At 31.3% G+C, this 26,599-nt stretch overlaps 1 protein-coding gene across 2 annotated transcripts in view; it reads left to right on the plus strand.

Moving 5' to 3' along the window:
* LOC145304705 (uncharacterized) overlaps positions 1–26,599 on the plus strand; it is a 133,882-nt gene continuing 107,283 nt past the window's right edge. The window contains exon 1 of one of the 2 annotated variants that reach the window (XM_080146646.1): positions 1–94. The gene's annotated coding sequence lies outside the window, so the exon portion shown is untranslated. Of the gene's footprint in view, positions 95–7,775; positions 8,269–26,599 lie in introns of those variants that run through there. The other variant, XM_080146647.1, reaches the window with a different exon arrangement.

Raw genomic sequence — 26,599 nt, forward strand, 5'->3', positions numbered from 1 at the left:
AGATTAATTAAAATGTGGTGATAGAGAAAATGGTTGTCAAAAGTGATTTGAAATGTAAGATTGTTTATCAACCCGCGACTGTGGCTTTGAACAGGTAGCATATACGCTCGTTATCGCGGGAAGGGAATAGGTTCGAATTTCGACCTAATATGCGTCATAACTAAAGACGCTGAAATAATCTTATCTGCTAGTATGTCAGTTGTGCGACATTGATAGGGTAAGGGGGGGGGGGAAGTTTCGGTAAGGGGCTATTCTCGGTAATTTCGACCTACCTTCATTAAATGACCTTTTTCTCCATGTTCCTTTCAAAGGACAGAAAAAAACATAAAAGCAAATTTGTTCCTTATTAAATTGCCTACAAAAAAAGTAAAAAATGAATTTTTTGTGAGATGAATATTAAGGGTACTTATTGGGTCTCAAAGTCGGACGAAAAATTTTTTTTTCCAAAACTTTTTTAGTAGGTGTGTAAAGATCGACCTACACAAAAATTGGTAAGACCTAGAGCTGATCTGAAAAACTTTTTGAACTAGAAATTGCCCGCTTTTTCCAAATCCGTTGAGAGCTTTAAAATCGGGTTAATATTTTTTTCAAAAATGACCAAAGTTGGCGCCGGGGAAAAAATCGGTAATTTCAAAAGAAATTAAAATTCAACTTTTAAGGTCATGTTTTCATGTTTTCTTTTGTCAAATCTATTATTCCATATGGACTTTTTAAGAATTAGGCCTAAAAATGAATAGAACAGATAAAAAAAAAAAAAAATTAATTTTATTTTTTGAATCAAAATTTTGCGAGGAAAAAATCAAAATTTCTGGTCCTTTGAAAAAAAAATATTTTTGACATAGGAGGAATAGTCCGATCTTTATGAATTTTTTTGTGGTTAATCCCAATCACCTATACTAATTATGATTTATTACGCTTGTTTGGTCGTTTGGCCTTTTTTCATCGATTTTTTTAAGGTTAAAATGTAGTCAAGATTTTTTGCAAAGATGACACTTTTGCTTCAAATTCAATTTTTGAGGTCAATTTTTAATCAATTTTCATGTTTTTTGGGCTAAATCTATAGTTCAATGTGAGCTTTTTTAGAATCAGGCCTAAAAAATAATAAAATACGTTTTTTTCTTATATTAATTTTAAGTTTAAAAAAAAAAATTTTCGAGAAAAAAAAATCGAAATTCGCGTCTTTCAAAAAAATTCATTTTTAACATAGAAGGAATAGTCCGATCATTATGAAACTTTTTGTGGATAATCCCTATAACCTATACTAATTATGATTATTTATGTTTGACTGGCCGTTTGGCCGTTTTTCATCGATTTTTTTTAGGTTGAAAAAAATTACCGATATTTCTCCCGGTGGTGGGGAAATATCGGTAACTTTTTTGCGGTCAATTTCGGCCAACTTCTAAAAGTCCTAGGATAATGTCCTTTTAGGACCTGATAGTCCTTTCCGTAAGCTTTCTACTGGTCTTAGTTTCATTTGAAAATATTAATATTTACCCCATTTTTTTTCAAAAAAACCGAAATTTCCCCCCCCCCTTACCCTAGTTAGATTTGGCCCAAAACAATCTCTTGTCCTCTAGAGAGGTTATTAAGATTAGGGTTTCTTAAATTATTTTTGAGTTTGATTTTATTGTTAGTATCTCATATGGGGATTTGATGCACTACTACCTACTATGTTGTGTCTCATCCTAACCTATTTTGTTTCCTAAACAGATGTTGGTGTACTATGCATTAGGATTAATTTGACTGAGTCAGATTTATTTGAATTTGCTGCATATCTATGATTGTAACTCACCCCTGTACACAGGGTACCGGAGCCGGAGCCGGGAGCAGCAACATTTTTGGTGGAGCCGGAGCCGTATTTTTCGTTAAAAACGGCTCCGGCTCCGGACTAGCTAAAAATGATTTTTTAAAGTAATATTATAATTTGGCAACGGTCTATTTCCATATAATAAACTGAAAAACTATTGTTACTTAACAAATAGACACACATCCTTCTACTTTATATAGCTTTAATCAAATAAAAGCAAAATATTTTATATTATTTATTTTATTTTATCAAATTCAATAATGAAAAAAAATTTATATATAAATTTTAAGGTAGGAGCCGGAGCCGTATTTCCAAATACGGCTCCGCGGAGCCGGAGCCGCATCAAAATCATACGGCTCCGACACCCTGTGTACATATAAGAACCTAGCTAAAAATAAACCTATTTTGTTTCCTAAACATAAGTTGGTGTATTATACATAAGGATTAATTTGACTGGGTCGGATTAATGGGAATTTGCTGCACATCTATGATTGAAACTCATTCCTGTACATATAAGAAACTAGCTAAAAATAAACCTATTTTGTTTCCTAAACATAAGTTAGTGTACTATACATTAGGTTTAATTTGACTGAGTCAGATTAATTGGAATTTGCTGCATATCTATGATTTAAACTCATACCTGTACATATAAGAAACTAGCTAAAAACCTATTTTGTTTCCTAAATATAAGTTGGTGTATTATACATTAGGATTAATTTGACTGAGTCAGATATATTGGATTTTGCTGCACATCTATGATTGAAACCCATCCATTTACATATAAGAAACTAGCTAGAAAAACCTATTTTATTTCCCATCATAAGTGGGTGTACTATACATTAGGATTAATCTGACTGAGTCAGATTTATTTAAATTTGCTGCATATCTATGATTGAAACTCATTCCTCTACATATAAGAAACTAACTTAAAAAAAACTATTTTGTTTCCTGAACATAAGTTGGTGTACTATACATAAGGATTAATTTGACTGAGTCAGATTAATTGGAATTTGCTGCATATCTATGATTTAAACTCATACCTGTACATATAAGAAACTAGCTAAAAACCTATTTTGTTTCCTAAATATAAGTTGGTGTATTATACATTAGGATTAATTTGACTGAGTCAGATATATTAAAATTTGCTGTATATCTATGATTGTAACTCATTCCTGTACATATAAGAAACTATCTATAAAACCTATTTTGTTTCCTAAACATATGTTGGTGTATTATACATTAGGATTAATCTGACTGAGTCAGATTTATTTAAATTTGCTGCATATCTATGATTGAAACTCATTCGTGTACATATAAGAAACTAACTTAAAAAAAAACTATTTTGTTTCCTGAACATAAGTTGGTGTACTATACATAAGGATTAATTTGACTAAATCAGATTAATTGGAATTTGCTGCATATCTATGATTGTAACTCACCCCTGTATATATAAAAAAACTGGCTAAAAAACCTATTTTGTTTCCTCAACATAAGATGGTGTACTATTCATTAGGATTAATCTGACTGAGTCAGATTTATTTAAATTTGCTGCTTATCTATGATTGTAACTCATTCCTGTACATAAAAGAACCTAGCTAAAAAACCAATTTTATTTCCTAAACAGATGTAGACCTGTATTATACATTAGGATTAATCTGACTGAGTCAAATTAATTTGAATTTGCTGCATATCTATGATTGAAACACATTCCTGTACATATAATAACCTAGCTAAAAAACCTATTTTGTTTCCTAAACATAAGTGGGTGTACTATACATTAAAATTAATTTGATTTATTGGAATTTGCTGCATATCTATGATTGAAACACATCCCTGTACATATAAGAACCTAGCTAAAAAACCTATTTTGTTTCCTAAACATAAGTGGGTGTACTATACATGAACAGTGAAGTCACTCTAGCCAGTTTTTGTCGAGAATTTTGCTTATGTGTCCTTTTTACTTGTAGGGTTAGATTCATTAAACATTTGTATCATATATTCTATGATATATGACCACTAAACCGATTAATTTCTCCATTTTAAGGAAAGCCTTTTAAAATTTAAGTCTTTCGATCAGCGTTTCGGAGCCGTTTGATTTTGGTGCGGCTCCGGCTCCGACCTAAAATCAAGAAAAAAACATATTTTTTCCCCATAAAAAAAATATTTTTTATTTTTGACTTTTGAGGGTTTTAAAAGTTCAATTTTTGATAAAAATGGACTTGAAAAACTTAAAAAGGGCATTTGCACATGACAAAACAGAGTAACCAAATTATAATTTGTAAAAAATCTTTTTATTTATCTAGTACGGAGCCGTTTTTAACGAAAATTACGGCTCCGGCTCAGAAACACTGCTTTTGATGGTCTTAGGCTATATTTCTATTCTCTTTGAACACAGAGCCCCTAAACTATACTAGCAAGGTGTTTGCTCTTATTTTTTGTAAGATCTTAAAACGGCTATACTTGATCGCCAATAAAATACCTTTGAAACCTAATTAAGTCAATACATTTTGTGAATATTAAAAATAACCCTACTGACAAAAGTGTCTTTGGTTGAAACATTTCTAATGATAAAAGTTTCTAAAATAAAGAATTCGGCCTTTTGGCAGATAAAAACACTTATGGTGTTAGTGAATAAGGCCTTTTCTTTCCTGTAAATGTTTTTGGGTATATTTTCCCTAATAAAATTATGATCCACTATTCACCCACCCCCTATATTTATAATTGTATATAGCTTAGCTACTCTATAACACAATATAAGTCTGTTAATTTAACAGAGTATGGAATACTTTATCCCTTTACATTATTTTGCTCGTCATATTACATATTCCGATTAACACATTATATGTATGCCAATCGTAAGGCTTACATGAGTTTTAGGCTAGTAATAAAAATTGGGCCAACCAATCATCCTATTATATAAAGTAATAACAGTTTTATGTTTTAAGATCTCAATAATTAATGACTCTATTGTGTTCCTTGGTTTAGGTAAGCATGGAATATGCCCTGTAGTAGTTTTAGACTATTTCATTTTCTGATTTAAGTCTGGTTAAGATGGTTTTAAGCTGTTTTTATAGCCAATATCTGACACTGAAAATACAGAGCCCATACATCTTAAGGGCGTAACCACTAGTTACACATAAAGGATTTACATAGTACATACACGAAAATTTCAAGATTAGCTTTGTTACAAAAAATGTAGAGGGGGTGGGGGATAGTGATCCATTGGACGTATGGTGGGATATTGCAAGGTTTTTGTTGTCTTGTTTCAATAACACTCGAGATTTCTTACTGCAATTCTGAATGTCCGTGAGTCAGCGCTAATATGGTATTAGAGTTAAACAGCCAGTTGTCCAGGGATCTAAAGGGATAAGACAATGGCCGATAAATTAATGTATATCCCTATGTGTATGATGATACACAAAATTACCCCTTTTTTAAAATTTCAGTTATTGGTTGAAACGTTTAAACTCTCAACTTCATGAAGCAACTAATCAAAATAAAATTCACTCAAGTCACCAAAGTTGTTAAGCCAACGAAAAAGAAAAACTTATTTATAAAATTTTGGGTACTAGTGTAATAAACAGCTTGTTGTCCCCTCTCTCTGGAATTGTCAGGGCCCAGGTGTAGGGTTCGATCCCCTGAACACAATGTCAAAGATTTGACGGTAAAGATAGTTTATTTTGTTCCTAAGTACTGAACTAATTTGAAAATTCCCTTTAAAATACATAATATTTGTAATTATTGTATACCAGTTTATAGTCCTTTTTGTCTAAGCTGTAGGTTTATATTTTATAGCTTTTATTGCTGCTCCACTTACGTACATCCCTTGTTAAGTTATGACTACAGCAATCCCCCCCCCCCCCCCAATTTTTAATTTTAGTTTCAGGAAGGAAAAATAATTTTGAAAGTAGATATTTTTTATGGGCAAATTCTATTGGGAGGGTGGCATGGTGGTACCCTACCCCAACATAGTTAGGTAGCATCCTGTTACTTTCATATAAGGATAGAAGTGGTCTATATCTTCTGATCTAATACAGCTTTATATTTTGTACCATAACATTTAAAAAGTTTCTTTAGGACACATATAATAGTAAAGCTATCGTGAATAAAAAGCTTTAAAGAAACATTTATAAACATTAAGATATTGGTTAAAATTTCATTGTTTTGGTCTGATTAGGTAAATATAGCATATGCTTTTTGTTCTGATGAAACCATACAAGAAATTTCAGATGTCTATCTCATTATCATATTTAGCAGCCTAGTAAATTAAATTTTTCGCATATCCTTACGGACAGACGGACAAAGATTGTTATGAAAGCTTTAATCCTCAAAAAAAGTACAGCTTCAATATGAAAAGTGGCATTGTATAAACCATTTGGTAACCAAATTCTTTTGGTTTTGCCCCCCTTTTTTTCAACCATTTTTTTTACCTATTATTACCCCTTTTTTACTCACTTCCCCACTTTCTTCTATAATCTACTTCTTGAATTCCCCCCCCCCCCCCCTCCTTCTGCTCTCATGTTTAGACAACTGCGCATCTATTAAGGGGTAGCCAAGTATTTTTTTCCTTATTTTGTTTGTAGCCATTCTGTTTTAGCCAAAATGGTCAAATAAAAAAAATTGGTACCTATCCAAAAACTTTTGCTTATTGATCACCTAAACTTAACCCATCCCCTAATCAAATAACTAAATTTCAATGAAATCAAAATTCAAATAGTTATTATTGTCCTCGCTTTGATGGCTAATCCCCTTTAATTCTGTTTAATCCCACCCAAAGAAACCGCAACTTTCAATGAAAAATTATTTAAAAGAGTAGGTATGAATAAATATAAGAAGTCAAACAAATAGATCGGATTCTTTAGGGTAATTATTAATCTGAAATAAACTGTTGTTTGACTTTTGAAAACAAGGCATAAAGTTTTTACTTTGTCCACCATTAATTTTTTTAAATGCTTTTTCGTCATTTGTATGGACATAAGGAAATCATAACAGTGGTTTTTAACAAAATATTATTTTCAAGTTTGCATAGCTTGTCCGATTTTCATAAAAAAGTTATCTATAAGGAGGAAATCATCTAAAATCTGAATTTTGATAAAAAATTACAATTTAGTCTACAATCAGATAGGTCACAAAAATAAACTTTGAGGGGGAAGGGGGAGATTATTTCTCATCTGTTTTCCTTTCCCTAGATCTAGCCAACATTATTTTTTATTAAAAAAGGATCTATTAAATGAAATAAAAATTTAGCAATCATTTAGGCCTCTTATTTTAGAAATAGATTAAAAATAAAGTGGTCATTTGTTTTCTATATGCCTAACTATGCGGGGGGAGGTGGGAGGGTAACCCTTTTGGGCTACCGTGTACCAAATATAACCTAACCTAACCTGACCTAAAGTTATAAAAAACTACCAATATGCAAAGAGACTGACAAATTATGGTAGATAATTTCCAACCCAAATCATGTAAGCCTAAGTTATGGAGTAAAGACTAGTCAATCAGCCATCATACTCTTATTTTCAAAATTTACTTTATGTTTAGTGAAACAAGGTTGTTCAGAATACACTTGCGCGGTTAAAATAAGAATATAATGATATGACTTTGTTGCTTATAGCACATATAAACAACAGAGACTTTTCCCTAAAGTGCAATCGAATAGGATCAGTCGTTTTAGAGGTCTTAAGAAACACATTTAATATTATTGATTCCTAAATAGCGATGAAATGAAATTTCGGCAACTTTGATGAAAATTTACTTGGCGCATTCCTTTTCTCCCATACCCTACCTTTAATTTACCCTTCCCACTTCCCTCCACATTCCTTTCCCCTCTCTGGTATGACTTGAGAGTCCGTCCGTTCGTACGTCTCTGAGAAAGAGAGAGAGAGTTGGAGAGTAGGAGCGACGGCAAGTGAGAGAGAGAGAGAGAAGGCAAGGAGAGAGAGAAAGAGAACCATCAGTTTGCATTGGACCTTACGTGAGAGGTGCGCCTGAGCGTATGCTATAAGCGCACAGGCCTGTCTTGATAAAATATACTGTTATAGACGAAAATAATTGACTTTGTGATACTTTTACTAAAAAGAAAAGTGATATAATAACAAATTTGAAAAATTAAAGTTATAATATAATACAATATATTAAAAGTTATAAAGAAAACACACACAACTTAACACAAAAATTTTAGAAAAGGCAAGATCAGTGTGAAGTAAAATAACTGCTTGGGTGTGTGCGTGTGTGTGTGTGTTAGTTACTAAATCACCTGTGCCTTCAAGGAACAGACGGGGGGAGGGTGAAGACAGTGATAAATAAAAGGGGGGTGTATCACTCCCCTAACTATATCTCTCTCTCTCTCTATGTAACCAAGAAGTGGAGTGATGGTTGATAATCAAGAAACCTGTTCTTATACCACTGCCCTATAGCTTAGAAAATTATATATATACCATATATATATTATATGTTTAATACAGGTATTTGGACAATTTTTAGTCATTTTTCTACCATGTTTGTCCCTAAAATGATATTATATAACACCAAAAATTAACTAAAACCAAATTTTTGGTATAATTTAAAAAAAAAGCTTAGGTAAAAATTTGAGAACTGGCTTAAAAAGCAAGAAATGATGATTTGATATGAAACAATTATTGCCAGAGGCTATTTTTTACACATTATTATATAGATTTTATATATTTGCCTTAAAATAAGATAAAAGAATATCAAGAAATGGCTGAAAACCTTGAAAAAACAAAAAAAATTGCATAAGCTTAAAATTTAAAATTGGCTTGAAAAGGAAGAACTGACCATTTGATTTCAAACAATTAATGCCTGAAGGCGATTTTATACTTTTATAGGGAAAAGATGATTTTTAAAAAGCCAAAATTAAAACTTAAATCAGAATGAAATATATACAAGAAATGAAATTAAAATCTATAATATTGATATTGTTTAGAAAAGCTTCGAAAATTAAAGAACATCTTGAAAAAGTCAAATCAATTGACCAAAATCTTCACCTAAAATTTTAAAGAGATCTTACAATGAAGATTAAGTAATAACCAATTGTCCTATAATCATCACAAAATGCTTTCTTTATATATTAGTATCCTTATGTAAATAAAATTTGGTTTTAAAATTTTGTACAACCATATCAAGATCTATTCTATTAGTTTTTAGCTAACAAATGGCAGTTCGGGTATACAATTTGCATATACTTTTGTAATTCATTATCATTTACATTCAATTGTCCCCTTAAAATAAATGTCTTTTTAAAATCAGTATATAATGTTTTTTTTATATTAAATTTTATAACTGCTTTATATTATCACTAGTAGCTGATTCCCTTAGCATCTATAGGGTCTCTATTTTAAGGGGGCTGAAATAAGCTTACACTATATCTTGCTTAGATGTAACATTTAAATAGCCTAAAACCGTCCTGGGACCCTTGTAAAGCTTCCTAGACAAGAAAAGTCAATACTTTTTTTTATCTTAAGCTTCATACAAAAAAAACTTTACTACTCCATGTAATAGGATGAAAAAAATACAAAATAAACTAGGTATTCCAAAAAATGTTTAACTTAAAAATAAATAAATTATTTTATACATTAGGTAGTATTTTATTTATTCCTATCAATTATCGCATATATCAATATTGTATTTAAATTTCCTTATCTAAAAATAATGCTGATACAGGGTAAATAAATACAAATTAGTCATATTTCCTTACAAATAAACTCATAATGTAATTTAAACTATCTTTCCTATTTTAGACTCTAGATAAGAATTCTGTGGAAAAAAAAAATCTACATCAAAACAAGCTTAAAGTAGAGATAATCTATGATATAAAATGATTTATTATATTGCCAAAATTGTTGAAGATTTACCTATTGGTTCTTTCTCTCAAAGTTCCTGTCGAGTACTAAAACTCCCCTTCCCTTCATTATTTTTTATGTAAGTTGAAAATAAAAGAGAATGGGAGTTCTATCCATTTTCTGCCGGGCTACCTAACTCAACCGGTCCTAAAGTTATAAACAGACTACAGATTATCTCCTTACAATTTTCTATTTTTCACTTGGAGGGAAACCCCTGACAACCCATTTTATAATCAAGAATTTTATAAATCACCCAAATTAACATTTAAGTGGACTTAATATTAATTAGACAATCTTTGAGAATACCTTTAAGTGGAAGTACCCCTTTGAACTATATTATTTAGTTGTCCTAGTTAAAGTTTAAAAGCAAAGATTAGCATGAATCATATAAGAGTTGGGTTTTTACTTATATATGTTATTTTCTCATTTCCTATGTTTGATGGATATATTAAGGAATAGGACAATGGAAGGTAAGTTTTTCTCTATCCCCCTTAAAAAGTAATATATAAAATTCAGCATTTTTAACCATTACAGAGGAAAAAATGCGTTCGAATTGATTAATGATATTTTTTGGACACTTAAAAATATTTTATTTTTAAAAATCACAGAATACTATTTTACACAATAATTTTGATATTCAATAGATTTGCATCTATTATGATTATTTATCCGTGTTTAAAAGTAACATGATGATTTTTTTCTGTTTGTACAAAAATATAACCTCAAGACCGATATTACAGTGAAGCTTCTGATATGTCCTTGGATAGTTTTTTCAAAGTTATCTGTGTGAGGGTATCTCCTGCCTCCCATAAGAAATCGTCCTAAGATAAAAAATACCCCCCCCCCCCCCCTAAATCTTCTAACTAAAAACTTATTAAGAGAGACATTCTTCCATCAACCCCCCCCCCCTTTCTTCATGTCTCTAGGGGCGAAGCTATAATGATGCCTTGGTGCTTTTGACAAGTTTAAAAGGAAAATTTTTATTAAAAACTTATCATATGAACTTATAAAGTGTGTGTTTATTCTGCTTAAGTTTACTTAAAACTGTTGAAAAATAATTTTAAAATATTAGCAATTTAGCCAAAAGTTGTTTTATATGGAAATAAAATGACCACAAGAAGCGCAGCCACAAGCTATAAAAGAATATATAACAAAGCATATTCAGTAACAAGTAGTTTTACGGCTGAAAGAAAACCATAGTTATATAGTAGCTGCTCTACTAATAAAACTACGATACTTTTTTCTCGTTTTTATTCGAATCCGGTGGATAGGAACCGGTTCTCATCCATACGAAAAAACTATGTCTAGCATCGTATTATATTCATCTTTATACGAATATAAAAATGTACAATCATAAGATTAAAACCAGTTTTTTTAGCCCCGAGGTGCCGAAGGCTAAAAAAAAATGGTTTTAATCTTATAATTTTACATTCTATATCCGCGGAAAGCTGTTTATAATACGATGCGAGAAATAATTATTATTGGTTTTTATTTGAAACAGACGGACAGACATTGTTCTTTGTATTATAGTAGACCTTAATTAACCGTAGACCTACGGAAACATTATTTATTGAAAAGCTGCGCTTTTTTTCTATTTTCTGTATGTACATTGTTTGAACGTCTTACTTGACATGATATTTTATTTACTAGGTCTAATTAGGGGGGTTTAAACTTATTTTAGTCCTACATGTTACTTATTTTAAAGCAAGGTTTTTCTGTACATTTGCTGTTTGTCTGATTTGCTGATTCCTGTAACAATAAGCTATAAAGTTTAATCTCGGATGCGTAGCAACTTTAATAACATTGCTAGAAGGTTGTTGAATTGAAATTAAAGACTCTTAATGCTGTTGATTCCAAGTACAATTAGGCATCTTATAATATGCATAGCAAAGAAAAAATAAGGCTTTAAAAAATTGCTTTAAAGTAAACATCTTGCATTTAGGCAATTTACACTTAAGATTTGTTTTTATTTTTTAGCTAAAATTCTAAAGAAGTTGATATTCTTTAAAAGTAATGCGTCATCATGTTTGTTTGTTTTTTAGATAATGTCTTGGGCTTCACTTTTTATGATATTGTCATCCTTGTTTTATTTTAAGCAAACTTGTCATGTTATAAAAACAGAATTTTAAACATGAAATATTTTTTTTAAAACTGCTATTCTACTCTATAATTCAAACCGTCCGTCTGTCAGCCTTTCTCCTATACAGTATCATAAGCTACAGTAGGCAGAATATTAGATTTAGAGCATTGATTAAATAATTCCCCATTGTCCTATCTATGGGTCCATATATATATATATATGCCTATTTACTTATTTTAAGAGAGTTATTACTATTTCATTTAATTGTTGTGCCTCAATTTTACTTATTATCGCATCTTATATAAAAGTAAAAGGATGTGTGTCTAACCACCGAACCGATATGGATCTCCTCTACAGTGAAGCTTATTATGGTAGGTTTATAACTATATTGGGAAATAACCCCTTAAAAAATGAACCTGCACTGACCAAACAAAAAATACAAACCTAAAATAAAAAGAGGATTGTCAACTTCTCCTCTCATCCCTCAAGTAACCCTACAGCCCTTTAGGGACGTAGCCGCTATTATTTTATTGAATTTTTAATATGATGTATATGTGGAATTGAATGTCTAACATATTAATTTCCTAAATTACAATTGTTAAGTTTTATTGTCTAAGTAACTCTACCCAAAATATGCAGGGATGGGATAATGGACAATAAAAATACGCTATAGTATTCGTTAGCTTAAATATTTTGAGTACTTTTGATAAATTTTGATTGGTTTGTATAGTCTATAATTGTCCAGACTCTAAACTTTTACATGAATAACTTTATCGGTCGAAGGTTTAATTTTGTTTATCATCATTGGGAATGTACATTAATTTATCGTTCATTGTCTTATACCTTAAGATACCTGAGTAAACTTAAGTTTTATTCTTAGTCATATCTTTATTACGTTCAATAGTCATATTGTCATATCAATATGACGGCATTATTGCGGCCTAAGTAATTATAATATCCTATTGTGGTTCATTTGATTTTGGGACTTTGTTTTATTTGCAATATTCCTTAAAGTGCCTTGTCGAGAACTGAACCCCCCTCCATTAATTTTAGAAAAATTTAAAACAAATTTGGAGGTTGGAGAGATTTTCATTTGTTTTTTTGTTACTTTAGGTCAGGTTAGGTTAGGTTATATTGGATAGCCCCGCAGAGTTTAGCATAAAAAACTAACCTCTAACTCTCCCTTATTTTTTGAAATTATTAAAAAAATAAAAGGAGGAGGGGGTTCGGTGGTCGATACACTTTTTGAGGGATAGTACTGTTTTATTTGTTTAAGACAAATAATATGTTGAATAACAATTTAAACTTAAATATATGTGTATTTATATTATTCAGTATAGTATGCAATAAACAAATAACATGTAATTTACTTTAAATAAATCCTAAAGAAATAAAGCTAAAAATCTTATTGATTTAAATTGGACATACGGACTTTATGTCATTGATAATAGAGTTGCTACGCTTTCTAAATTGTACCTAATTGGTACAAAAATCATCATGTTAAGTTTGAAATTGATAGACGAACAGACTGACCTTTAATGCAGAGAAGCTTCGCTTGTAAAAAGTTGAAATGCATTTAAAATACATATTCAAGTTAGAATTGGTATGAAGTGCTGTACTAATTAATTATGTATGACAGACAAGACAGGCGGCGAGAGAGAAAAAAAAGGAAACACGGACAAAGATGAAAAAAATTAAAGTTGGATTTTAGCGGTTTTTTTTGTTGTCTATATTTGTTAGACAAATTACTTTTACCATTAGCCGTGTGCCCCTAGTTTTTAGTCGCGCTGTAGTCGTATGGGGAGGAAAGGACACTTTTTTACTTTGTAACATGCCTTTGTGCAATTTTGAGGGGAAAAATTTAAATCAGTTAATACTCAGAATGTTGCACATTTTTTAGTTCCTAAAGGGATAGTTGCATGAAGTGCATTTCAGAAAACTGATTTCTAGCATAAGTTACAAGAATATTATCTAACATGAATAGTTTTGTATTACAATAAATAGCAATCAACTAGGCTCCAACAAAATAGTCATCATTCTGTTTCTGTGGTAACAGGAGAGCCATTTATGTTGAATATATCCCAAAAATAGGTTTTTCAAGTCATGATATTTGTAAAACTACCTGGTAGAAATATATGTCCTATAGATGTAGTTTAAACTAATGAAAAGAAAAAAATATGCAGTTCACTAAATTCAAGTTTAAATGCAATTCGTGCAACTACCCCTTTTGCATTTTAATCTCAATTATAGAGTACCTTTGCTTCTAATAAACCTTAATGTATTAGTTACTTTAATATTATTTTCTTCAGAATACCTTTCCCCGTCCTTGAGAGGGAAGAGCAAACGAATATCATTCATCCAAAACATTTTTTCCTATTTCATATGCAATAACTAAGGGGGGCGGGGATAGAACAGTGGGTGAGAATTCAATCTTTTCCGCTACAATTCAGGGACAAGGGAATGCTATTCTGACAAACAACTCTAAAGGAAAAATTCCCCACAACCCCCTTCCCCCTTTTCCTCCCCTTGTTTCCCACCCCTCTTCACTTACATGACAAACGCAAACTATATCACCAGATAACCCATAAGGTTTCGTGATTTTTTGTAGAATTGTTGGTTAGACTGGCTTCCCCTGCTACAATTGTTTATTGAATTCAGTCTATGGTAGCTTGTGATTTTTGGGCAGTTATCTAATTTTGATGATAATTTATCAAGGGGGAGGTAGGTTGTGCTAAAATTCCGTAAAAGTGTGAGTTTTAAGGTTTAAAAACAGTAGTAGAACGATAATATTCACTAAATATAAATATATAAAAAAAATTCTATGGTTCTATTGAAAAAGGAATACACATATTTAGTGAATATTATGGTTCTACTACTGTTTTTATTCCTTAAAACTCACACATTTACAGAATTTTAGCACAACCTACCTCCCTATTTATACATATGATACAAAAATTTTGAGTTATTCGCCTCTTATTCTAAAACAACAATCCCTTTACTAAATTATTTATTTCTGTCTAAATGTGCCTAACATATTTTTTGAATAATTTAAATCCTTTTATAAAATCAACAAGGATTACAAGTTTACAACACTCATCAAAGCGAAATGTGGTTCCCCTCAAAAAGCATAAAAAAGCAAAGAATCCTCTCCCTTCTTATTTTAAAATTTTTTTTGTAGCTTGGGTTAGGTTAGTTATTGGCCCCGCAGAGTTATGGTCACCACAATGGGTTTGGCAAAAAAGAAAAATGACTATTAACTTATTTTTAAAAGTCAAAGCCAAATATTTTTTTCAGTTGATTTATCCATACCTCTGATAAAGTATATTAACTTTTCAATATTTTAATCAGTGTTTTGGCTAAAATTTTGAAATTCATTTTTATTGGTTGGTGTAAAAATTGGCCAAGCATTAAGACTTTTTATTGCCATTTTTGCCCGGGATCTAAAGGGATAAGACAATGGACGATAAAATTAAATGGACTCTAATGATGATAAACAAAATAAACCCTTCTATTTTCGATCTAACCAATCAAAATTCAATGAAATCACCCAAAATTTTTGTATCAATGAATAACATAAAGGTTTATAAAAATTTGATCCCAGTGTAATTTACAGTCAAATGTCCTCTCCCTCCTCCCTGTGGTATGTGCTAACTGTTCTAACAAAATTGTACCAATTAATTTAATAAAATTAGTTTTATCTATAATACAAAGTAGAACGATATCTGTCTGTCTGTTTGTTTGTTTGTACCAAAGGATCTCGCTAACCTCTGAACCGATCGGGTTCTCCTTAACAGGGTAGCTTCTTATAGGTCACGAGAAGGTTTATAACTGTTTGGGGGGAGGGTACCACCACCCTCCCAAGAGAGATCACAAAAAATCGGAAACTTTTTTTCGCCTGGAGACTTCTACGCAAAATAAAGAGGTATCGTAGAGACTTGATCGCAAAATAGATAGGTATCGTAGAGACTTGAACCATAAAAAAAGCAAAAATTTAAAGAACCACTAGAGGCCTCTAGGGGCATAGCCGCTAGTTTTAATATATAACAAATCTCCTTATATATAGGTTTGTTTATATGTTATATGAATTTTCCATATTTGTGTGACTGTGTGTCTTAATTTATGTCAGTCAGTCTAAATATCTGTTTCAAAGTTTTGTGTTTGTTTGTCTGTTTGTATTTTTCATTCTTATTTGTCTGTCTGTTTTTTCTTCATAAATATATGTATGTCTGTCTGCAAATCTGTATGTGTGTCTGTATGTCTGTTACAAGATAATTGAGATTGAATGTAACCATTTCATCTCATTATCGCTAGTAGAGTTAAGGACAACCATTCATAAAATAAATAATTTTAATTATTGGTGGAAACGCTTGGACACTGTTACTTAGTAAAACCCAAACAAAATTATACAGTCTAGTTCCCTACAAGTTTTTAAGCAAAAGAATGATTACTGAGGGGTCTTATTTCCCCATCCCTCCTAATTTTTTTTGCAGTATTTTTTGCCGTGTCCTTGACTATTGCAAAGTTACTGGTCCGCGAAAGAGCAATATAATATCCTTGTTTCACTTTGCAAATTTTTAGTAGCGACGCTACTCTATAGTTTTAAAAATCCATGTGTAAGTTGCGTTATTCTCATCTGCTTTTGAAGATAAAAGCTGATTTTTTGGGGTAAAACTCTGCTTACCTGTGTACGTATGTCTGCTTTTTAAATCATATTGTCAGTCAGTCTATCGATAATACAATTTTCTATGTTGTTATCAAAGATAGACAGCTAAAATTGTATGTGAAGATATATGTGACTATCGTAACCGTTGCTTACTTTGTCCGTTTGTCTGTCTATATACTAAGCATTTTTTTTTCATTCTCTTTGCATTGATTTGCTGTTTTTTTTACTTTTTCATTTAGGATATGTTTTCACCCTTGTCACATTTTATTCAATATAATATTATTACTTCACACAAGGATAAAAATGTTAAATATTAGCGCAACTCAAAAGACAGTAACAGTAATGTATTGTACAGTTAAAAAAGAACTTTGTTCACTCCACAATTTATGCCATTTTTGCATGGGGGTGGAGAAAATAAATGTTAAAGTAAAACAAAACTTTATAAATTCGCTAGCGTAAAAACTTTGGGCAGTATTATTAAATCTTTATTGAGTTGTACAAAATAGCAGTGTCCAAATTTTTCAACCATTAAATTTAATCTACAAAGGGGTAATTTTATTATTATTACCTACCTACTATATATTGATAAATTGAAATCAAGGGGGGGGGGAAGTTCTGACACATTTGCGTAAACCTGGTGTATAGGCTTTATCTTTGGACTGAGAGGATAGGTTATTAGGGATAAAATCATCCTTATATGATGAATTTCCCCCAGATTGAAGATTTTTTGGATAGGCCTCCAGGTTCCGGAGCTCCAGGCCTCCAGGTGGTCTCTGTACAGGTAAAATTAAAAATAAGATTTTTTTTTGAAGAGTTAGAGGTTAACTTATAAAACAAAATATGCTTCTTTTTGATTGTTATTCACATATTTGAAGAAAAAACATACATATTTTGTCTCATAAGCTGACATCTAACTCTTTAAAAAAAATTTTTTTTTCATTTTTACCTGTAGAGAGACCACCTGGAGGCCTGGAGCTCCGGAACCTGGAGGCCTATCCAAAAAATCTTAAATCTGGAGAAATTCATCATATAAGAATGATTTTATCCCTAATAACCTATCCTCTCAGTCCAAAGATAAAGCCTATACACCAGGTTTACGCAAATGTGTCAGAACTTCCCCCCCCCCCCTTATTTAGATGTAAGGAATGTTTTAAACCAAAAGGAAGATTCTTTATACCTTATCTCATTATACCTATAGTTAAATTAATGTATCTTACGAACATACGGAAAGACGTTAGCAATAGAGGAGCCACTCATTTAAAACTGTAATAAAACACTACGTGATTAATCTTTAACTTTTACCACGTAACATAAAAAGAAATATATAATAAAAACATGATTATTCAGAATAAAATCAATTTACTAACCAATAAAATGTTTGGTATTACAGGCATGGAAATGGGACCTGAGCAAGTGTATTCTTATATAAAAGTAAAAGGATGTCTTTATGTATGTTTGTACTGAAGGATCTTGCTGACCGCTGAACCGATATGGTTCTCCTTTGCAATGTATCTTCTCATAGTTCCTAGGAAGGTCTATAAATATTTTGGAGGGAGGGAACCACCACACTCCTGAGAGAAATTGGCTCTAGAAAGAAATGTACCCTCTTCCCTCATTTATTTCTCTAGGGGCGAACCTGCTAGCAAAAATATTAAAAGATAAATAAGATATCTTTTCTCATAATTTACATTTTTTAGATGATTTTCTATATGTGCTATATCCATGTATCTGGTTTTATGATGTTTCATTATTTTCAAATTCATTATAATTGATATAGTTTCTACTGTAAATTCTTTGGTTTTAAATAGAATGTTGAGGGATAAGACAATGGATGATAAATTGATATACATCCCCAATGGTGATAAATGCAATTACCCCTCCTATAGACTTAATTGTTGGTTGACAAGTTTGGACAGTAAATTTTTTTTTTTAGGTTTGCGGGTATTTTTTTTATGTCTTTAAAGGGATATGTTAGTACCCTTCCCAGATAGGCTAAATCCTTCCATGGACTAATAGAAAACTTCTCTAATAATATGTAGAACGATTAATGAACCTGTTTATGAGATCTTAGGGGACATAAATAGGAAAGACTAAAAAGTAATCATTATTCTTTATTTTAGGTAGGTATGTTTAAAAGAGTCTGCTTTAGCAGGTGTTGTAATTGACCAACTTAATTTAAATATTAAAATAACAAAGGAATAATTCTATATTAAACAAGACGGACTGACAGACATTGTGATACTTTGTATCATAGAAAAAAAAAAATCTTTTTAAAAATTTACAAAGATATCTCTAGCTCTTCTATATGCTAAGTAACTAAAAAGGTAGAATATACTTCATGGAACTGACCCTTTTCTTGAATCATTTGTAACAAAGGAATCTTATTACTCTTTATAAATGTAAAGAAATTAATTATGAAACATGTGTTTGATACAAGTTAATTGTTATAATTAACTTCTAGTCAATGACATAGATGATCAAAAGTAAATCTCCAAGTAGCAATGATAAAACAAGGATGAAATCCATAAAAGGAAAGCTCTAAAATCAAACGGTAGAACCAGCAAACATAAATGCTTGTAGAGTGTCAAATTCATAGGTGTAATCATAATTGTAAACTTGTTGCAAAACTGCTTAAATACAGGATATTGTTTAATGTCATACTTGCATTTCTGGCCTTGCATTTGGAGATTTTTTTCCTATTTTATTGTACCTTGTTGTTCTAGGAATCATTATTACAAATATCAGATGGATAGAATAATTAAATTAGAATAAGATAACATATTGTAGATGATGTTTTCTAGGCTTAGAGAATTAGGACAGTCTAATATGGCTAGTTTACCGTAGGTTTATCGCTCCATATGAAACCATGAAGAAAAATAAATAAAATAAAATAGATTTCCATACATATATCCCTGTCCTTGAGAGCAAATATAAAGATTTATGGTGCCTGAATAATAATTACCTTTTTTTACAAAGGTGTTCCCAAAAACCCGCAAATTTACAACAAAGTTTGTGCAATCAAAGTGTCTTAAAGTCAGAATCAATAATGAGTATAGAAAAATCTTCAATCTGTCAATATTAAGTGGGCAAAATCGTTTTCATTTGGACATCAAAATACTTATTAACATTCGTCCGAGACACCTGCCAATGCATCTCCTATATTAAATCATGTGCTTATCATATCAAGAGAATGCATATTTTTTCAGGGATCTAATGGGATAAGACAAAGGCCGATAAATTGATTAACATCCCCAATGATGATTCACAAAATACCTCTTCTGTAGATTACAATTAGTGGTTGAAACGTTCGGACACCAACCAATCAAAATTCCATGAAAGTTCCCAAAGTTGTTAAGCTAACGAATAAAAAACTTTGTGGACTATTGTAATAAACAGCCCTCTCTGATATAGTTTTATACAGACTTGAACCTGACACCTAGTTGACGCGTTGCACTGTATGAATACCCTTTTTTTGCAAGCAATTGAATTTAATACTAGATGCTATGAAAATAATTTATCAATTGAAACCTTACACCTACACGCTCCAGCTTCATACAGACAGGGACCCCACAGGGATACTTTGTGCCGACACGTGGCTTAGCATCACACATCACACACATGCAAGATCATTTCCAAGTTTCATATAGACACTTTTAAAAAGCTTTACTTGCTGATAATTTGTGCCTGTTTATGAGCTTGGGCATTCCTTAATTGAATTCTTAACATCTTGATGAACAAGATTTGAATCCACCTCTTCCCTGGAAATAGCTATAGTCCCAAGTAGTTTGCCTATCCCTTAACCCTGTAAAAAAATCAATACCTCTCACCCTGTCTTGCTAATATTTTCACGTATCATGTTTTAATTATTTTATGTTAATCATATCATTTTTTGCCAGTCTGTACATTGCTTGGTACATCAGAGTAAAACACTAGAGGGAGAAAGGATTAAATAACTGTATTACCCCATCGCAACCACCTTGTGCAACCTTTCTATTGGGCCATTGAAAATCAACCAATGGTGTCGCTTATATTAACACATCCAAGTAGCAAAAAATAATTTAGAAGCAGACGAAAGAGGTCTTTGAAAAAGGAAGGGAGGTAGTTGTCTGTATATACATCTATACTATACATCTGTTCTTAGTACATTGGCCTTAATCACATGAAGTGAAGCTACTAAATAACTAGGGTCAATTTGCCACAGCAATAGATCTCAATTGCATTTAGCCTTTGTTAGTCTTATATAATGTTTATTCTAGACAGGGATCTTAAGGGATAAGACAAAGGAGGATACATCTTCTCAAAATTATTTTGAAACTACCCTTCTGTAGATTAAAATTATTTGTTGAACAGCCAATCAAAATTCATGAAAAGTATTCTAATAAAACCAACGAATAAGATATAAGGGTACCAGTACAGCTCTTAATAAATGGAAATAGATTAATTTTAATTTCAAGATATTAAAAGTTTGTATAAAAATTTATCTTTTCTAAAAGATATCTAAATTTTAAGGATTATTTCTCAATATTACCAAAAAATGTACGTATCAACTTAGCATTTTTCATTTAGATTTGCCTCTTTTGGATATTTGACTTGAGATTTGATACCTAGGGTTTGAGCTCTTACGAAAAATCATTACTTTCTTTAGTTGCCGTCTTTCTTTTCCTTATTAAAAAAAAGGATGACAATATCCATAAAAGCGAAGCTCTGAAACGGTAGGACAAACGAACATTAAAACTTGTAGAGTGTCAGAATTGAATAATCAGAATATAAATGTATAACCGTCGAAACAAAATGGTAAGTATGTTTGTTGAAAAACTGCTTAAATACAGGATAATGTTTTAGGACATACTTACATTTTTAGGACTTGATTATAAAAATGCTTCGCTTATAACATTGTACTTTGTAGTCCTAGGAATCAGTATTCCAAAAATCAAAGTTTGAAATCGATAGGACAATTCTAACATGCCTAAATTAACGGACGGATGGGACGACCCTATTTATAGAAAAGCTTCGCTTTTAAAAGATATATATTATATATTTTTTATGAATACCATATTATTTTTAAAACACTATATTTGGCCTTTTTATCTTGTTTTAAATGAGAGGCGTATTTGAAGATTGAAATATGTAGATATGTTTTTAATAGAGGCTTTAAACTTTGATTTGTATTGGTAGGTGTTTGGTTGATCTACTTGTGGCTGCGCTCCTTGCATCTAGGAGCTGTGTATTCGAAGGTGTAAGGAAAATTAGGAAAATAACCTAAAACCAAACTTATACATTAAAATTAAATAGCCTAAAACCATTCAGGGACCTATAAGAAGCTTCCATTATATGGAGAACTCAATCGGTTCAGTAGTTATCGAAATCTTAAGCTACAGACAAAAAACCTTGCTACTTTATATAATCAGATTGGACAAACCATACCACCCCCCTCCCGGCAGGGACTTAATAACCCCGCAGGGCTCTAGCCCCGTGGTTGATTTCGAGGAGCTTACCAAACCTAATCGAACTTTTGAATTTTTTAAAACTCAGTTCTAAAAATAAATATCAATTAATTTTTGAAAAAAGTACTTTAATTTACCAATTAAAAGCTTTTTCCAGTATATCTTCGAAACCGCTTAATATCCGCCGGTTTCGAACCGGTTCTTATCCATACTAAAAAATCATGTATAGCATTGAATTACAGACTATTTCTTTCTCATGAATATTTTTTTTAAATCATAAAGTTAATACTAGTTTTGTTAGCAAGGGCCTTCGGCCCCTCGGGGCTAACTGAACTGGTTTTAATCAATCTTATAATTTTTCATTTTAATATCCGTGGGCAACTGTCAATAATACGATGCGATAAGTAACACTTCTCTCATTAATTAAACTATCTCTGTATAAAGTTCACCTTCTTCGAAAATTAAGCTAATAAAGTATTAGTAGCAAAGGCAGAATCTTACACATGAGATTTTGAAAGGAATATTGATTTATTTTTTGTCATTGTTGTATCCCTGTCCCCTCCCATCTAATTATTATTATCATTTGGTTTTTTTAAAGGATGGGGACATATTTTCCGTGAATTTGTGTTTTTGAATCATGCATTGTTTCCGTTTATTTATTTGACCTAATTCCTTACCTCTAAACGCTAACAGGAGTTTTTACTCTTAAAATGTCATTTAGAATATTTAATATGAAAGACTGTCTGGGGAAAACATAAAATTGTATTTAACACAAATATTACATAATTAAAATCAAGCTTAATCTGTGAATTGTTGTATGCGTCGGTAGCTGTTGTAGGTGTCTTTATTAGAGTGTTTCAATATTTATGAAATAATACATTTTACCCTCTAAATTATGATCAAGCAGTTTGTTTTTGTTTTATATGGCAATAACAAAAACTCAACATACCAAAGATGATTTTGAAAATAGCACAAAACCTGAAAAGTTCACATAAACTCAAAAAAGGCATGTATTTTGAAACCCGCTAACGTATAGATGTATCGACGCCCTTTTTTATAAATTATCTAAATTGATGAGGTCTGTAAATTATGATATAAGATACTTCAATCATTCTTAAAAGCGAAGCTTTTCTATAATTAGGGTTGGTCCGTCCGTCCGTACGTCACAGACAGATAGTTCTTTTCGTTAATTTAAATAGGTTAGAATTGTCCTTTCGATTTCAAACTTTGCATGGTGATTCCTGTAGTAGTTAGGTACGATTTAGAAAGCGTAGCAACTCTATAACCGTTACCAGAATGTCTATACGTCCATTTTAAACATGTTGATTTTTTACTTTTTTTAACAACAAATAATTATGTGATAAAATTATCCGATTAATCTTTTTTTGGAATTTTGATTCCTAGGACAACACAGTACAGTGTTATAAGCGAAGCATCTCTATAATTAAGTCCTCAAAATGTAAGTATGTCATTAAACAATATCCTGTATTTACGTAGTTTTTAAACAAATGTACCTACAATTTTGTTTCTTCTTCTATACATTTATATTCTGTTTATATTCAAGCATTAATGTTCGTTTGTCTTACTGTTTCAGAGCTTCGCTTTTATGAATGTTGTCATCCTTGTTTAAATGCGCCGCTACTGCCCGTCATACGCGTAGAACTTTAATGATTATTTACGGATTTTAATATAAAAAGAAGTAGATTTATTAAAATTATTAATATCCTTTAACTTGTAAAGGGTAATTTTACTCATTATATCTTGTAATATTTGAAAATCTATCTTAGATTGGTCACAAAAAAGCTTAGATTGAGTAAATATTTCGTCACTAAAAACTGGTTTGCTTTGATAAGTCGCAATTATTTCTGCTTTTAAAATTAAATTTGCCAAAAAAAAGAACACACTTTGAAAAGATAAAAACTAAAACTTCGTGGTATTTGAAAATAGCCCCCTAATTTACTCACTTGAAGAGTTGTCTACAGGGATTAGACATTGGACGAGATTTTAAACTTCTTTCTAAATATTATGTATGATGTTTTTGGTAGCTTAGAATTCTTAGGAGTAAAAAATGAGTGTATAAAATAATTTCTCGTATTCATACGAAACCGATTAAAATCCGGTGGATTAAAACCGGTTCTCATCCATACGAAAAAACTAGGGTCTAGCCTCGTATTATATCCATTTTTCTACGAATATAAAAATGTACATTCATAATAACATTAAAACCAGTTGGCATCTCGGGGCCAAAAAAACTGGTTTTAATCTCATAATTGTACTTTTTATATCCGCGGAAAGCTGTTTATAATACGATGCGAAAAATAACTATTATACTCCATGTGCCTCTTCCTCCCTGATTTGAATGATATTTTGTTGTATTTTTTCCAACATTAATTGATATAATCTGAAAATCTAACCTTTTCAAAATGTTACATAGCTTCAAATTTAATACTAGTAGCATTTTAGATATTTTTTGTTGGTGGATTTTTCATTCTTGAATTAGACGATTTTTTTATAGGAACTTTTTTGATAGGTATTGTTTAGGTGTGTAGTTTTATTTTAGTCTGTAAAAAGTGTTTTAACTTTTTACATAGTATTTTAGTGCTTTCCCTCATATTGCCTGTCGAGCGAATTGGACCCCTCCGCCTTACTTATAAAAAAATTTAAATAAGGGGGGGGGATTCTTTTCTTTTTGTTCCTCCTTACTGCTATTATTCTCTAAAACTGTGTGCCTACCACCCAGTATTAAACATAACCTAACCTAACTTTACCTAACCTAACCTAACCTAACCTTGTCAAGCATAGGTAATAAACGTAAAAATAACACTTAAAGAATATCTTCCATGGTGATATCCCTCTAATTGTAAAACGTTTGATACGCAGTAAGAAAACTTGTATTCTAGAAGCAAAACTTTTCTTAAAATCATTTGTTGTTGTCTGTAACTCTACAGCTTGTTGTTCTCATTGTGGTGTTGAGTTTAAGTCTGTTGCAAGAAATATTAAAAAGGGAGGGGGCGGTTGTGACACTTTTTGAAACCCAAACTACAGGAATTCAACTTAAAATAGAGTTACGGCACTGAAATTTGGAATGACAGTTCGTTAAAGAGGTACAATGAGGAACTGTGAAGAAAATTTCCCACCTTAAAACAATTCTGCGATAGTGCCGGTTCTGCCGCCGTTTCTTCACAGTTCCACATTATAACTATTTAAAGCAACTGCAATACCAAATTTCAGTGCTGTAACTCTGTTTTTTAGTTGAGTTCATTTGACTTTCAGTTTTGGTTTCATAAAGTGTCACAACCGCCTCCCTCCTTTGATCTACTCCTGCTATGTTAGACAGTTGAAATAGGATAAATTCTATACCTTTTTATTGATCACCATTAATTTTTAATGTATCTTTTAGGCAAAGATCATGCAATCAAAGAGTTAATTTATCCATCATTTATGAACGTCTACTCGTGTATCTTAAATAACAAATTAAGAGGGGGGAAGTTTTGACACATTTGCGTAAACAGTGTTATCCAAAAACTCTCAAAACTTGGGAAAATTTATCATATAAGAATGATTTTATCCCTAATAATCTATCCTCTCAGTCTCAGATAAAGCCTATACTCACTGTTTACGCAAATGTGTCAAACCTCTCCCCCCCCCCCCCCCCCCTACTTCTTGTTTTAAGATTCAAATGGGCAGATTCAAGGCTAATTAATGATGAATATAGCTTAGCTTTTATTGGGCGCTATCGCCCCTGTTTTATCTATATGTCCTTTACTATAAAATCTTACTGCAAAATCATATTTCTTTTGTAGGTATGTTACTGCAATACAGTGAATATTATATTGTAGCAAAAATTACATTACTACCGCAGCGAAGCTGATCTACATTTTGTGTATCTACCTAGTACTAAAGTCGTCTGTTCATCTGTCCGACATATAGAAAGAGTTTTAAAAAAAGTTTAAACATTAGGCTTAATTTATGAGTTTTTTAACAAATATATATCTCTCAGTGATTTAATGACATTGACAGAAAAGATTCACATTTGGTGCTAGATTTTTATTTTTGCGCTATTTTTATATTTTTAGCCATTTTGTAAAGAATATCCTAACTTAAAAGCTTATTTTTTGCAATAGTGATTTCATTTTACTTTTACTATCTGCTAATAAAATCATGTATAAGTGGGCAGGCCTGTCCTGTTAAGCTTTTCAATTTGGAGTCAAAAATTGACATACAAAGTTTTATTTTTATTTTTTACTGGTAATTCTGAAGAAAAACTGTATGTTGAAAAATTTTGGTATAGTCCCTTTTGTGGCAACGCTTCCTAAGGGGCGTTTTTAATATTATTTTAGTAGCTTTTCCCCTATTGCTAGCCCCTGCGGGGGGCTTTACCCCTGCGGGGCAATCACCTAACCTAATCTAAAATAACCTATAAAAAGCAAATGTGAAAATACAAAGCCCCTTTGGAGGCGTTGTCACGAAAGGGATCGACTATACTTAAAATATCTACAAAATTAATCAAAGTAGGAAAAGGTAATAATGTAATTAATCTACATCACTTTCTTTGTATAACACTTTGGGGGATGATTACTCTATAATCCATTGACCTATTCATAATTTAACTGATCTAATTGTGCTTTCAGGGGTATAAATGGGAGATAAAAAGCAAGGATAAATATTAAATAATCATAAACCTGATTTTTTTAAAAGGCATTCCAATCATGCTTAGTCATAATTTAAGGAGCATAGCTGCTCTGCAAA

The sequence above is a fragment of the Acartia tonsa genome, chromosome 13 (assembly GCF_053477335.1).
Source record: "Acartia tonsa isolate MP-2025a chromosome 13, ASM5347733v1, whole genome shotgun sequence".
Taxonomy (NCBI): Eukaryota; Metazoa; Arthropoda; class Copepoda; order Calanoida; family Acartiidae; genus Acartia; species Acartia tonsa.